A 16091-nucleotide genomic window follows, 5' to 3' on the forward strand; every position below is an offset into this window, starting at 1 on the left:
GACCACCTACAATAGTGCCGACCACCTACAATAGTGTCCACCACCTACAATAGTGCGAACCACCTACAATAGTGCGAACCACCTACAATAGTGCCGACCACCTACAATAGTGTCCACCACCTACAATAGTGCGAACCACCTACAATAGGGTCCACCACCTACAATAGTGCTGACCACCTACCATAGTGTCGACCACCTACAATAGTGCTGACCACCTACCATAGTGCCGACCACCTACAATAGTGTGAACCACCTACAATAGTGTCCACCACCTACCATAGTGCCGACCACCTACAATAGTGTGAACCACCTACAATAGTGCCGACCACCTACCATAGTGCCGACCGCCTACAATAGTGTGAACCGCCTACAATAGTGCCGACCACCTACAATAGTGCCGACCGCCTACAATAGTGTGAACCGCCTACAATAGTGCCGACCATCTACAATAGTGTCGACCACCTACAATAGTGTCGACCACCTACAATAGTGCCGACCACCTACCATAGTGCCGACCACCTGCAATAGTGCTGTCCAACACCGTTCAGGCTATTTTTTTTATTAGTACAATGGATTTCATATAAAACTATACTGGATAAACACATTCCTACGTTTTTTCATATCCTAACCCTAAGCGCCAGATTCTCATTCTTGAACATATTTTCCTTGACTCTTCGACAATGAAATAAGCCGCTGCCGTCACTTCTGGAAAGTACCGTGTGCATTGTGCTTTTTTTTCCCTTTGTGATCTTTCACCGTTCACACATTTAAAACACAGCTCCGCGGCTCATGGCCATTAACATAGCTTTGTATTCTCAACATTGCCGGGTTTAATGCATCGCCTTCTAATATCTTAACCGTTGTGGCTGCTTTTAAAGCATCCGGTGAAGCCGGATTCACGGGGCTGAAATGCTGATAATCCTGTGAGATTGCAGATGACAGGCTTCAGCAGAAAGCAGGCAGAGAGGGAGAGAGAGAGGAGACAATGAACGGTGAGAGTCTAAAATTCCTTACAACAATGTACTGAGCGCATAAATCCATTATAATCCTTTGAAGCCTGAAGACACTGCCACATATTGAACGAGTTAAGAAGACTGTGTTACAGCGGCCGCTGCCAGCTCCGATCATCACCTTTTATCCCTTCTCTAAAACCCTGTCCATATATTTCCTCGGGTCGTACGCTTTAGTGGAGGTTAAGATAGAGCCCAATTAACTGCCCAGGTTCCTACCGTCACACTGTGCCATGGATACCCACGTAAGACCATAACTGCAAAGCCTCTCTGGTCCTTCTCTTAATTTTGAAGAATTCTCCTTGGAAACAGGTAACCCTTAGGTTTCCTCGTCGTTTTAATACGCTGTTTCCATTACACGGGATACGATACGTTGACGACGTTTTTTTTACATTTTGGGGAAAAATACCATCTCTTCAAGATCCAATACAGTTTACATAAGGGTATATATGGGCTTAATTACAAAATTCTAATGTGAGTAGTACCATCAATGTGGTGTGGTGGGTTGGTGCCGATGGAAGGACCGGTAAATTGCCCTACTTTGGCCAGGTTATTTAGATTAGAGATGATCAAACCTGCCGAGGTTCGGGTTCGTATGAACCTGAACTCTCGGCGTCTGATTCCCGCTGTCTGCAGCCTCCATGAAGAGGGTGGATACAGCCGGAGGACCGCCTGGAAAACAGGTATACAGCCATAGCCATAGGCCTCCAGCTGTATCCACCCTCTTCACGGAGCGGGCAGACAGCGGGAATAAGAAGCAGTGAGTTCAGGTTCATACGAACCCGAACCTCGGCAGGTTCGCTCATCTCTAATTTAGATACAAGGCTAAGACAAGGATCTGAAATTTTGCTTCATGTGAAGGACCCCTAGCTACATCCAAATCCATTGGTGAGATAAACAGCAATAACAGGGGACCTAAAATGATGAAGTATCGACAATGTTGGGAGAAGTGCCAAGGAGATTTTAGGTCTAACGTTCAGTCTAAAAGTTTTATAGTCCTGCTCCAAGTTTTTTATTTTTGTAAGTTTTGTAAGTCAGTCGCTTAGTGGAGTCTATAGCTGAAAATCCAAAAACATCCTAACAGGGTTAAACATTCTGAAATAGAGTTTTTGTGACCTGGATCTAATCAGTTATTAATCGGAGCATGCTCAAGACCAATCATTCGGCATTTGGTGGCCGAAGAAGTTGGATGCAGCCAAAGGGAGTCCTGGAATATATGGATACAGCTTCTGGCTCCCTAGGGCTGCATCTAACTTCTTTAGCCACCAGTATCCAAATGCTGAACGACTGGACTTGAGCATGTAAGGATGGGCTGAAAAAGGGAGAAAAATAAAGACACACAGCTCACATACTAACAGGGCCCAGTCCCCACTGACCACAACATCCCCATTAGGTCTTGACAGAAAAAAATGCCTGCTCAGCCAATCGCTGCTTGAGGTAAGTCATAGCAGCAGCCTGTGATTGGCTAAGCGGTCACCTCCTTTTGTTGTCACCAGCATGTGGCAGAGGGGACTCATCGGAGGGGCAGTGATCTTTTTCAGTTTAAAACTAAAATTTTCAACAAATTTCAAATCACTGGACAGTTATGAGGACAGATATCAGGGAACTGCAGTAGGTTACACCTGGATTCTAGTGGTAAGTTGAAGGTTCTGTTAAAGAGACTCTCTCCTATCTCAGGGTAGCATAAACTAGCAGCTGATTCTGAGATATATTCATGAATAACATGGACAATAAATAGTCCTCTCCATTATGTGCATGTGCTCAGTAGTCCTGGATATTCATGAGAAGCAGAAAACTCTGCCCACCAGCTGCTGTTTGGCAGTTATCTATCCATGCTGTGTATAGGGAGTCAACTGTCAATCAGCAGCTGGAGGGCGGGGGGAGGGGTGTGGCAAGAATCCTATTCTCCTGCATATTAGGAGAACGGCCAAACAAAATGATATCAGTAATACACTGATCTGTCCAGAATTTATATCACTAGCTGCCCTCATTTAAGGTGGAATAAATCTAGTAACAGATTCCCTTTAAAGATTTAGCATGGAGGTGGCGGGCATGGTTGTCAAGTTATACTTATACAGTAATGCTACATCAGAGGACAACACAGACAACCCTTAAAGGATCGGTCAAGCTCATTCTAATGGAAAGGATGTATAGACTCAACTATATATATCAAAGCTCTTGTGATGTTTATGGCCGGTTACGCCTCTCCAGATGATCACCATTCAGACGTGTCACAGAACAATCTAATAATACATCAGACGGGTGACTGAGAAGCCAATCACGGAAACATAACCATTTCATGGCGACTAAACCCGGACCTTTACAGCCTAATTGTATTGCATTCTAAAGGTCTTTTATGGCCATCAGGACCCTATAGAGGATGAATCACATCCCATTATAAAATGACACCGCTATCTGGTAGGTGACAGGGTGATGCATGTTTACAATACGTCTTTATATACAGGTAAACTGTTTTATTGACTAAGTCCCCGGGTTAAACATTGTACTCGCATCCTTACGAGTCAACCGTGGTCGCTGCGAGATCAATTCCGCCGCCTTCGTCAATAGGACCATAAATAATAATAGGGTTTGCTTCCAAGAAGAAAGATTATACTTTCCTTATGCTTATATACCTGATAAATTGAGTGGAAAAGCTAATACTTGTGGCGGTAACGCGGCAGAGGGCAGTGTATTGGGACTAACACGGCCTCACAATAGACCGCGAATACAAATAATCGGAGCGTTTGCCGGCTGGAAGGAGCGGCTGAGCTGAAATAATAAAGTGTGGTAAACTGTACACAGAAAAGCATAAATCACAGCCGCTCGAGTCTAATAGTCCGATACTAGAGAGCTTATTATTTCCAGAAAAAAAAAAAGAAAAAAATGTTACTTAGAAAACCCTGTGGTGCCATCTCAGGAAACGTCTGGCAAAGAAGAAGAAGAAGCGCCCGCAACTTGATGCAAAGAAAAACCATTAGATCATCGTCTCTGTATGAAATAATGGAGGTCAAGCCAAAGATGATCGAAATAGTCTACATATCAAAGCGAACATCATTACAGACGGCGGAAAAAACTTCCAATTTTAAAAGGAAATGATAGGAAAAGCTATTAGGAGCACGGACTGGATAGAATTATTGTTATTTGAAGGTTTCGAGGGAGAACACATGCTAAGCCCCACGCTCCTGTAATAATTTACTTCTTCTCGAGAGCCTGGCGACTAAACAAAGAGAAGACGAGATTACAATCAAATCAGACCAAAAAGGAAGCACTGTGGCAAAAAGATAAAATAACAATTATATATAACAATAGATGTCACTGTACACTGTACACAAAGTCCAGGAGCTCGGGGGTGGCGATGCTTGTCTACCGAGGCATTGCCCCTGGGATGCCATTTTGTTGGTTCCTAATATGTCAAAGTCCATCGAGGGGAGGAAGAGCACTGAGGAGGAGGGGTTTGGCAACTTGTGTTGCTTGTGGGAGGGGCAATCCTGAACTGATTATCCCCGCCCATGAGGAAGGAAAATGAGCCAATATAAGCGTAGTATCCCTCTTTACCCTGGCACTATGGGATTCTTATTTAAATAGATAGGAGATAGATAGATAGATAGATAGATAGATAGATAGATAGATAGATAGATAGATAAATAGATAGATAGATAGATAGATAGATAGATAGATAGATAGATAGGAGATAGATAGATAGGAGATAGATAGATAGATAGATAGATAGGAGATAGATAGATAGATAGATAGATAGATAGGAGATAGATAGATAGATAGGAGATAGATAGATAGATAGGAGATAGATAGATAGATAGATAGATAGATAGATAGATAGATAATAGATAGATAGATAGAAGATAGATAGATAGAGAGATGATAGATAGATAGATAAATAGATAGATAGATAGATAGATAGATAGATAATAGATAGATAGATAGATAGAAGATAGATAGATAGATAGAGAGATGATAGATAGATAGATAAATAGATAGATAATTGATAGATTGATAGATAAATAGATAGATAACATGTGTTAAAGCAGTGAATTCTGTACCTTCACTGGATCTTTTATGGGGCCCATCCAGTGCATCATTGTCGGTCGCACATGCTTACATAGAGGTATCAAAAGTGCTAAAGGGGCTATCCAGGATAAGAGAGCAGCTTTCCACCAGAACCAGCACCTCCCTGGTCCTCCAGTTTGTGTGCAGTACTGCAGCTAAGTTTCATAGAAGGGAATGGAGCGGATTTGTCATGCCTCACACAACCTGAGGATAGAAGTGGCGCTATTTTCAGAAGTAATGAGTTGTTTAACCCCCTTTAACACCTTAAGAAAACTTTGCAAACTTTATAACAGTTGCCCATACTCTGCAGTGCATTCTGGGATCTCACTTTGTGTATTATACTGATCCAGTTGGATCTATTCTCTGTTCCAGAAGACTGAATCTGTTTCCCCTCCAGGAGAGCTGCGGAGTTACAGGCAATACTAATTATAAATGCAATTAACAAGTGGCAAAAAAAGAAATAAATAAATGGGAGTTTTGCTTCTATCGTCTTCCATCCCGGGCACAGATGAATCTCAGTAACCGGTAATTACTCCAACAGCTCCGAATGATCTGTACTCTGCGCCTGGCACGCCAGCGCCCGGCCTTACATCATACTGGGCTACTTGATCCTGGGAAATTGGAAGTGGCAGAAGTTTTTTTCTTTCTTTTTAATTAAACAGTACAATAAAACTGGGGAAGCTTCCCAGAAGGTTTTATTGTCTTGTCGTAAGCCAATGTAGACATACCAGGCTCTTAAAGTCGCTTCTTAAAGGAATATCTCCAGCTGTTGCAAAATTACATCTCATGGCATGCTGGGAGTTGTAGTTTTTCAACAGCTAGAGAACCACAGGAAAGAGAGCAATGCGTTAAGCTGTTAAATTCCTTAAAGGGGGTTATCAGGGAATAGCTGCTTTCCTGCAAAAACGGCACCACAATTGTCCTCAGGTTGTGTGTGGTATTACAACTTGGTTGTATTGGCTTCAATGGAACTGAGATGCAATACCACACACAACCTGAGCGCAAGAGTGGTGCTGTTTCTGGAAAAAGTCAGCTGTATTTTTCTGATCCTGGATAATGCCACCATTATATAAAACTTATACCAACTGCGGTTCAGACAATTCGGAGCACTCTACATGAGGGCGCTATCCTTAATAGTCTAAAACGTTATATTTTTTGAAGGGTTTGTCTATTTTTTATATACATGGCAGCTTTCTTTCAAAGACCTTCCTTCTTTCATTCCCCTCTTCTTTCCCTGCATTTTCTATGACAGATCACTGGGATACCCGGTTACATAACCAAGCAGATTGCCATAAAAATCTGCTGGGTTCACACTACGTATATTTCAGTCAGTATTGGGGTATTCTTTCCAGTCTGACACAGTGCTCTCTGCTGCCACCTCTGTCCATGACAGGAACTGTCCAGAGCAGCAGCAAATTCCCATAGAAAACCTCTCCTGCTCTGGACAGTTCCTGACATGGACAGAGGTGGCAGCAGAGAGCACTGTGTCAGACTGGAAAGAAAACACCACTTCCTGTAGGGCATACAGCAGCTGATAAGTACTGTAAAATGTAAGATTTTTTAATAGAAGTAAATAACAAATCTTTGGCACTTTTTGGCATCAATTAATTTGAAAGATTTTTTTTGTAAACAACCCCTTTAATAAAGGCACCTGGGAGCGTGATATAAAAAGACAATGCATATTGTTGACTTGGTTTCCAGGCCACGATTTACATGACTTAGTTTCAAGGCTTATATACAAGATTATATACAAATGGGTAATTTGTTCTAGAAACAGCGCCACTCTTGGCCACAGGCTGCGTCTGGTATTGCAGCACAAGTGATTGGGGTTGAGAATGCCTAAAGCAATATAGGTAAGTGGTGCAGTATGGAAGCAGCCATGTTGCTCTTATCTCCCTCCACTTTCTTCAGAATCACATACAAGACGCTTCCTAAGACCTAACACTTTATGGGGGGAGATTTATCAAACATGGTGTAAAGTGAAACTGCCTCAGTTGCCCCAGCAACCAATCAGATTCCACCTTTCATTCCTCACAGACTCTTAGGAAAATGAAAGGTGGAATCTGATTGGTTGCTAGGGGCAACTGGGCCAGTTTCACTTTACACCATGATTGATAAATCTCCCCCTATATGTGCTGTATATGCTCATGTAAGCATGTCTAACCATAGAGCTGACGCCTCAGAAACTCGGCCACCAGGGAGGCCCGGCAGTGTCCCTGTAATGAGGCCGACAGAGGCTGCGGATCACGTTGCAGGTCTCACAGGGGCGGCAAAATGAAAGAAATTACCAGACAACCCTACAACGCTTACAGCACAAAATGAACAGATGCTGTGGTGCGGGAGGTCTGCGCACCAGAAGACCCGGGGCATAACTATAGATAGTAGCCGAGCCCAGGCCTGTAATAACTGTGTCACCATCACACAGCGCAGACACAGGAGGGGATCTCATCGCTTCAGCTCTGCTACATCTCTCTCAGACTTTGCCAGTGGTTGGCTTAAAGCTGTCACTATTATTAGCTCCAGAAGATACGGACGTGTCTAGGCCAATCATCTATCTATCTATCTATCTATCTATCTATCTATCTATCTATCTATCTATCTATCTATGTCCTATCTATCTATCTCCTATCTATCTATCTATCTATCTATCTATCTCCTATCTATCTATCTATCTATCTATCTATCTACCTATCTCCTATCTATCTATCTAACTATCTATCTATCTATCTATCTTCTATCTATCTATGTCCTATCTATCTATCTATCTACCTATCTCCTATCTATCTATCTAACTATCTATCTCCTATCTATCTTCCTATCTATCTATCTATCTATCTATCTATCTATCTCCTATCTATCTTCCTATCTATCTATCTATCTATCTATCTATCTATCTATCTATCATCTATCTATCTATCTATCTATCTATCTATCTATCTATCTATCTCCTATCTATCTATCTATCTATCTATCTATCTATCTATCTCCTATCTATCTATCTATCTCCTATCTATCTACCTGTCTATCTATCTATCTATCTATCTATCTATCTATCTACCTATCTCCTATCTATCTATCTAACTATCTATCTATCTATCTATCTCCTATCTATCTTCCTATCTATCTATCTATCTATCTATCTCCTATCTATCTTTCTATCTATCTATCTATCTATCTATCTATCTATCTATCTATCTCCTATCTATCTATCTATCTATCTATCTATCTATCTATCTATCTCCTATCTATCTATCTATCTATCTATCTCCTATCTATCTTCCTATCTATCTATCTATCTATCTATCTATCTATCTCCTATCTGTCTATCTATCTATCTATCTATCTATCTATCTATCTATCTCCTATCTATCTACCTGTCTATCTATCTATCTATCTATCTATCTATCTATCTATCAAACTTGCCTACATCTCCTTATATGCTGCTCTTTTCCTCCCATATCTAGACAGCTCGTTGTATAGGTTACCGACCACCACTCTGCTCTAAAAGCAGTGGTCTGGCTAGTGTAGTAGTAGTAGTAATAATATATACAGTATATATATATATATATATAACAATCAGACCATTGCATTTAGAGCAGAGTGGTGGTCGGTAACCTAGACAATGAGCTGTCAACAATAGGAGGGAAAGAGCGGCACATCAGGAGAGGGAGGCAAGTTTGCCAAATATTTGTACTTGCACAAATATTTAACCTGACAAGTGCTACAAGTATAACTATATTAGCTGAGATGGGAATACCCCTTCAAGCTTCTCTAAAGAGGTTATCCAGGATTAGCAAACAGCGCCCCTCCTGTCTGTGTGTGGTATTGCAGCTCAGTTCTATTACAGTGATTTCTAACCATCCCCACACCTCCTGAGGACAGATGCGGCACTTGTTTCTAATCCTGGATAATATAATGAAATGTGGCAGCCCTCCCTCCAGTGTTTACTCCTCCATGTTTGTGTAACACTATAATAATAATAATAATAATAATAATAACAACAATAATAGGGAATACACACTTAGCTCCTTTGAGTGCAGCGACATCTCATCCTATCTATCTGTGCTGATACAGAACTATAACCATAGGACTTTCTATATGTATATGCCACAATCCCACGGTCGCCATCCACACACTGCAGCTCTATGGCGGACGCCTCTTTAGCCATGTGTGACTACATACGAATGTGAAGTAACCCACACCGAAAAAAATAATAATGTGTTATGCAAATTAAATTAAGGGGATTGCTATTAATTTACAGTATTCCTAAGTCAAGTGAAGCAGAACCCATCTGCAGAAGATTGTACACAGCAGCGCTGATTTAGGGAGGTATAATTAGCATTGTGGCATAAACATGACAGATACTAAGAGCCGTGTTTGAATACTTCTGCCGCTCATGTATACTCTCACATTAAAGAAATGTCTGGGGGGAAATAAACCATCCAAAAACACCAGGAAGAGTAAGAGTGCCAGCGAGCCATGCCGCCCAGAGACTGGAGGCTGGGGAGAGGGGGAAGAACAGGAGGAAGGAGAAGAAACAATAGAAAAGAAGGTGGTTAATAAATAATAGCATGCGCTGTATAGCTATAATATCTGTATGCATCGCTGATGGCCGGCTTCAAGGAGGAGCCGAGGAGGAAGACGCCTTACTGGTGTACACAGGGATGGAAATGTGAAGGAAGGAAGACAGAAAGGAAGGAAGGAGGGAGGGAGAAAGGGAGGAGGGAGGAAGGTGGGAAAGAAGGAAGGAAGAAAATAAGGAAGGAGGAAGGGAGGTAGGAAGGGGGGAAGGAAGGAAGGTAGGAAGGAGATAGGGAGGAATAAAAGGTGGGAAGGACAGAGGCAGGAAGGAAGGTAGATAGAAATTAAGGAAGGAGGGATGGAGGGAGGGAGGAAGGAACGAGAGAGGAAGGAAGGGAGGGAGGTAGGAAGGGGGGAGGGAAGGAAGGTAGGAAGGAGAGAGGGAGGAAGGAAAATAGAAAATAAGGAAGGACAGAGGGAGGTAGGTAGGAAGGAAGATAGAAATTAAGGAAGGATGGAGGGAGGAACGAGAGAGGGAGGAAGGGAGGGAGGTAAGAAGGGGGGAGGGAAGGAAGGTAAGGAGGAGAGAGGGAGGAAGAAAGGTGGGAAGGAGAGAGGGAGGAAGGAAGGAAGATAGAAAATAAGGAAGGACAGAGGGAGGGAGGTAGGAAGGAAGATAGAAATTAAGGAAGGATGGAGGGAGGAACGAGAGAGGGAGGAAGGGAGGGAGGGAGGTAGGAAGTGGGGAGGGAAGGAACGTAAGAAGGAGAAAGGGAGGAAGGAAGGTGGGAAGGAGAGAGGGAGGAAGGAAGATAGAAAATAAGGAAGGAGGGAGGGATGGATAAATTGTGAGAGGGGGCGAGGAAGAAAGCAGAGAGGGAGGGAGGAAGGAAGAAGGAAGGAAGAGAGGGAGGGAGGGAGGGAAGAAGGGAGGAGGAAAGGACGGAAAGAAGGAAGGAAGGAGGGAGGAAGACTGGGAGGAAGGAAGGAAGGAGGAAAGGAGAGAGGAAGCAAGATAAAAAAAATAAGGAAGGAAGGATGGATGGAGGGATGGAGTGAGGGAGGAAGGAAGGAAGAAGGGAGGAAGGAGAGAGGTAGAAAGTAAGGGAGGGAGGGATAGAGGAAGAGAGGGAGGGAGGAGGAAAGGAAGAGAAGAAGGAAGGAAGGATAGAAGGAAGGAAGGAGGGAGGAAAGGAAGGAAGGAAGAAGCGAGGGAGGGAGGGAGGGAGGGAGGGAGGAAGTAAGGAAGAAGGGTGGGAGGGGGAAGAAGGAAGGAAGAAAGTAGGAAGAAAGAGTGGAAGGGGAAGGGAGAGGGTAAAAAAAGGAATATTCCAGCCCACTACACTATTTTGACCATTGAAAAACCACTGGGGATGGTCGGACGATTGTTAACACAAGTGTGACCAGATCACTACAATCATACGCATATATTAAGAAAAGATGCAAGACACCTGACTACTATCTGTGAGATCACTTGGTCCGTCTGTTACAAGAATGGAATCACTGAACCCAGTGGTCTTTAACCTGTAGTTTTCCAGCTTTTGCTTAACTACAAACCCCAGCATGCCCCGACAGCCGCAGGCTACATACCAGGACAACTCCATTCTGGACATAGCATTACTGAAAAGCAAGGCGGGGGATGGGGAATAATATGCTTTCTTTGGAATACCTGCTTCTTGTGGTTTGGGAATCACACAGCAGGACTAGGACTAGATGTAATATTTTAGGTTAACCTCATCTCAACTTCACATCAACTTAGGGATAAGGTTCCCACAACTCCCAGCATGCCCTGATAGCTGTGGACCGCCGTGAGATCACTGTATATATGTATAATTATACAGAACGTACATGCAAACAATAATAATTCCAGATTCATCTAAGTTGTGAAAAGACATCAGAAACTTTGCCAGACATAAGTTGGGAAAAGACGGATATCACTGGATAAAGGACCACCAGTAAGAAAAAGGATAGAGACAATGATGGCAGTCATGAACATACAGAAAACGAAAGAGATGACATGACGTTCTGGTCATAAGGTCACCCAGAGCACAAACCAACTTGATGGGATTAGGATTACATGCATACAAGTCACTAAGCTTAAAGAGTTACCTTTCAGAACTTTTCAGGTCACGGCGATCTAAAGATATTAGTAACGTGAATGAACCGTAACACAAAGGGTCAATGGCGATGACATACAGGATGATAATGCATTCATTCTGATGGTTTTAGATATTCTAGAAGTTCTAGAGCAGGGTAAAGAACCTTAGCTCTTCAGCTGTTGCAAAACTTTAACTCCCATCATGCATGGACAGACAAAGCTAAAGCTTTGGCTGTCTACGCATGATGGGAGTTGTAGTTTTGCAACAGCTGGAGGGCTGAAGTTTCCCTACCCCTGTTCTAGAAGAAGGAAGAGGAGGGATAATAGACGTGACACATAGACATCTTAGAACTTGGTGAAGAACATAAGGAACCAAACAAGAAGACGTCATAGTACGTGAAGAACAAACAGCTGGACCGAAGTTACGGTTCATTGAGTAGTAGATATAAAGAAACAATAATATAATAATAATAATATTTATTTGTATAGCGCCAACAGATTCCGCAGCAACGGAGATGATGGAGATGATGATGGAAATCTAGAAAACAAAAGACCCTAAAATAAGACGATAGATCTGAAGAAACACTTGTCCCATGGTTTACATAGACCCAACTCGAAGGCAAAGGGTTTGTGTTCAAAAAGTTTGAGGAAACGTAAAACGACACAGACTGAACAATAACAACGCAGTAATAAAAAAAAGCACAACACCAAAGCTTGACATCCTACTTCATAGTAAACAGTATAGGAGAAGCCTAGAACCATGTTATCAGCTGATAGAACACTACAGGTGTTCTCTTCTCATGGCACCACCAATAGAGGAATACATACAAGCTGGGCAGTTCTCGATTTACTAGAAGAGCACCCCCGCTTAGTTTTAGGGCAATGCTCAATAAGTAGCTACACTCCAGATTTCACTGAACTGTACGTCTACCTGCAGTTTACACTGTACTGTACAAACATTGACAAAGCTAACCTGGGGTTAATACCAGATGTTCAGGGTCATAATACCCATTTTGGTTAATAGTATTAAAGCTAGGTTGGCATTAACCCCAGAAGGGCTTATTATATGAAAATCATGTAGTTCATAGGAGCAAGAGTAATGGTAATGCTGAGGAGGTGGCAGGGGTGGTTGTGCCCAAGTATCATATAGTCCCTACATAGGGTTAAAATGAGGATGGCAATGCGTGCAGAATGAAGACCTGGATGGCAAGGGGAAAAGTTTTAAAGTTTCCAGATGACAGGGTACAAAGTGCTCAAGAGGACATAACATGAGGCAAACAATAGGAAGGTTTACGCTTATTTTACTATAGTGAGATAAATACAGTATTGGGTTAATACAGGGTATATAGGGCCCATGTAGAATTCATGCCACAATGGCACAATATACAGTGCCAATGTTTAGGATGGCAATGCCAAGGTGCTTAATGCCCAAGAGGAGCTAGTACTAACATGGAAAGGCCAGATGTGCTCACACAGGGTGATCATGGTGTATACACAGGGTTAATATTACAGTGAAGAAATGGGCAATTGTGCCCAGAAAAGGTAAAAATGAAAAACAACCAGTGAACTTTTCACCCAGCATGCAGTGCACCCATAGGATGAACGCCAGTATGGCACCTGATATGGGTTGGTAAAGGGTTACTATGTTTATGACGAGATGCGTAGTGCCCACCGATAGAAGGAAGGACCCCAGTAGGGTTAATACTTATATACCAGGTTAATGATATATTATATTACGCCGTATACCACAGGCTAAAATAACAGCCTTAGAGCCGGTCATAGTGGGGAGTCCTTGTAAAGTTCAAGCATGAAGCTACACGAAGACCCAGACATCCCATTCTTGCCCAGTGCCAATCACCTGCAGGGTACAAAACACCAGTCTTGTAGCCAAGCAGCTCTCCGTGACTTGATCCACAGCTTGGCTTCCAGCAGGGGGGCACCGAGAACTCTTCCAGGATAATACATAATAACAATGCTGCTGTGCAATAAGCTGTGCCAGGCCACACCGCCTGTGCCCCCTCCTCTCTCCCTGTGTGTGTGCAGCCCTCCCCGGGGGCGGCACGGTCACCAGGACTCTTAATGACACATTCCATACGGGCACAGACAAGCCAACACATCTGGGTACAGTGAGGGGTTCTTATGAATGAGGGGTGGGTTTCGAATCCCAAGAACACGGATATAAACACAGGATCACGTTGCAATGAGCCTGCCAAGCCCTCTGTATGTCGGAGATATTAGTGTCAGCTTCCATATAAGAGTTAACCCATCAGTGCCAGAGCGCTCCGCCAATCTGGGAGATGACATTAACACATGGAGCTTCCTAGTCAGTACTGTGTATGGCATCATGTGGGCATACATGCCTCCACAGTATAATAAACTTCATGTTAGAAAAGTAATAGTCTATGTATATTATGTATGCCCATCTAACATGGGCACAAAGACAACTCCAGTCTAGTCTAGGCCAATAAAGTTGGTGGTGCCATGTTTGTATTGAAGGATCAGATGGGCGCCCACTGTCAACTTTGTTTAGTAAGGTAAATAGCAGAGATGGCATAGTATGTCGGCCCAGGGTGGCTAGTGCCCAGATGACATATCAGATGAGCTGGCATTGGCATAATGTAGGTGATACAGATGCTGTGCCCATGAAAAATTAGGGTTATGTTGGCACTGGGATTAGTGGGCAACATCTAGGGTGCTAAGTTAAGTGGTAGTTATGTATTAGTTAATACTAGGGTTACTATGAGGATGCTAAGTTGGGCACTAACAAGATAACCATGAGAATGGTGCCCATTTGGGGTAGATAGCAGGGTGATTCCAGGCTGGTAGTGTGTGCACTGAGCAGGTGCCCGGGGGCTGGCAGGGTGTGCACTGAGCAGGTGCCCGGGGGCTGGCAGGGTGTGCACTGAGCAGGTGCCCGGGGGCTGGCAGGGTGTGCACTGAGGAGATGCCCGGGGGCTGGCAGGGTGTGCACTGAGCAGGTGCCCGGGGGCTGGCAGGGTGTGCACTGAGCAGGTGCCCGGGGGCTGGCAGGGTGTGCACTGAGCTGGTGCCCGGGGGCTGGCAGGGTGTGCACTGAGCTGGTGCCCGGGGGCTGGCAGGGTGTGCACTGAGCAGGTGCCCGGGGGCTGGCAGGGTGTGCACTGAGCTGGTGCCCGGGGGCTGGCAGGGTGTGCACTGAGCAGGTGCCCGGGGGCTGGCAGGGTGTGCACTGAGTAGGTGGCCGGGGGCTGGCACCATGGTTGGCACTGAGTAGGTGCCCTGGGGCTGGCACCATGGTTGGCACTGAGTAGGTGGCCGGGGGCTGGCACCATGGTTGGCACTGAGTAGGTGCCCTGGGGCTGGCACCATGGTTGGCACTGAGTAGGTGGCCGGGGGCTGGCACCATGGTTGGCACTGAGTAGGTGCCCTGGGGCTGGCACCATGGTTGGCACTGAGTAGGTGGCCGGGGGCTGGCACCATGGTTGGCACTGAGTAGGTGCCCTGGGGCTGGCACCATGGTTGGCACTGAGCAGGTGCCCGGGGGCTGGCACCATGGTTGGCACTGAGCAGGTGCCCGGGGGCTGGCACTGAGCAGGTGCCCGGGGGCTGGCACCATGGTTGGCACTGAGCAGGTGCCCGGGGGCTGGCACCATGGCCGGCACTGAGTAGGTGCCCGGGGGCTGGCACCATGGTTGGCACTGAGTAGGTGCCCGGGGGCTGGCACCATGGCCGGCACTGAGTAGGTGCCCGGGGGCTGGCACCATGGTTGGCACTGAGTAGGTGCCCGGGGGCTGGCACCATGGCCGGCACTGAGTAGGTGCCCGGGGGCTGGCACCATGGCCGGCACTGAGTAGGTGCCCGGGGGCTGGCACCATGGCCGGCACTGAGCAGGTGCCCGGGGGCTGGCACCATGGCTGGCACTGCCACCCTCCCAGGTGTTTGTGCATCTTCTCTCTCCTCTTCTCCGTCATCTGACAAGGCAGGAAGTTTTCCCTCTCTGTCTATGTCTCCCCTGTAACCTCGGCTCCCTCCCGGCCGGCACAGCGCAGGCGCACAGGACCGTTATTAACATGCACTTAATAATACACAGGAGGATGCAGCTCCACTTCTCTAACATCCACGGGAGCGGAGACGGCGGCGGCGGAGGAGGCGGCGGAGGAGGCAGCGGCGGGCACGGAGCTCCGGTCCCCCCCGGTTCAGCACCACGCACACTGGACAGCCCCTTACCTGCTCGCAGCTCCTGTCCTTGTCCTCCTCCAGCGCAGACACCAGGCTGCAGACTTCTCGTGTCCAGCTGCGGGGGTGCCGCTCCTAGTGGGTGCCCAGCCGGTGCCAGCAGGGGGGATGCCAGGCGCGGGGTCCGTGCCCGGCGGGGCGGCAGGAGGCGGAGGAGGATGCGCGCGGTCTGGGCACGGTAC

At 45.5% G+C, this 16091-nt stretch overlaps 1 protein-coding gene across 2 annotated transcripts in view; it reads right to left on the reverse strand.

Annotated features, from left to right (window-relative positions):
• The window catches only part of KLHL29 (kelch like family member 29), a 656253-nt gene that overhangs the window by 640140 nt on the left and 22 nt on the right, over window positions 1-16091 (reverse strand). For both annotated transcript variants that reach the window (XM_069973088.1, XM_069973093.1), the window contains exon 1: window positions 15901-16091. This exon is cut by the window's right edge and continues 22 nt beyond it. The gene's annotated coding sequence lies outside the window, so the exon portion shown is untranslated. The remainder of the gene's footprint in view (window positions 1-15900) is intronic.

The sequence above is a fragment of the Dendropsophus ebraccatus genome, chromosome 6 (genome assembly GCF_027789765.1).
Source record: "Dendropsophus ebraccatus isolate aDenEbr1 chromosome 6, aDenEbr1.pat, whole genome shotgun sequence".
NCBI lineage: Eukaryota > Metazoa > Chordata > Amphibia > Anura > Hylidae > Dendropsophus > Dendropsophus ebraccatus.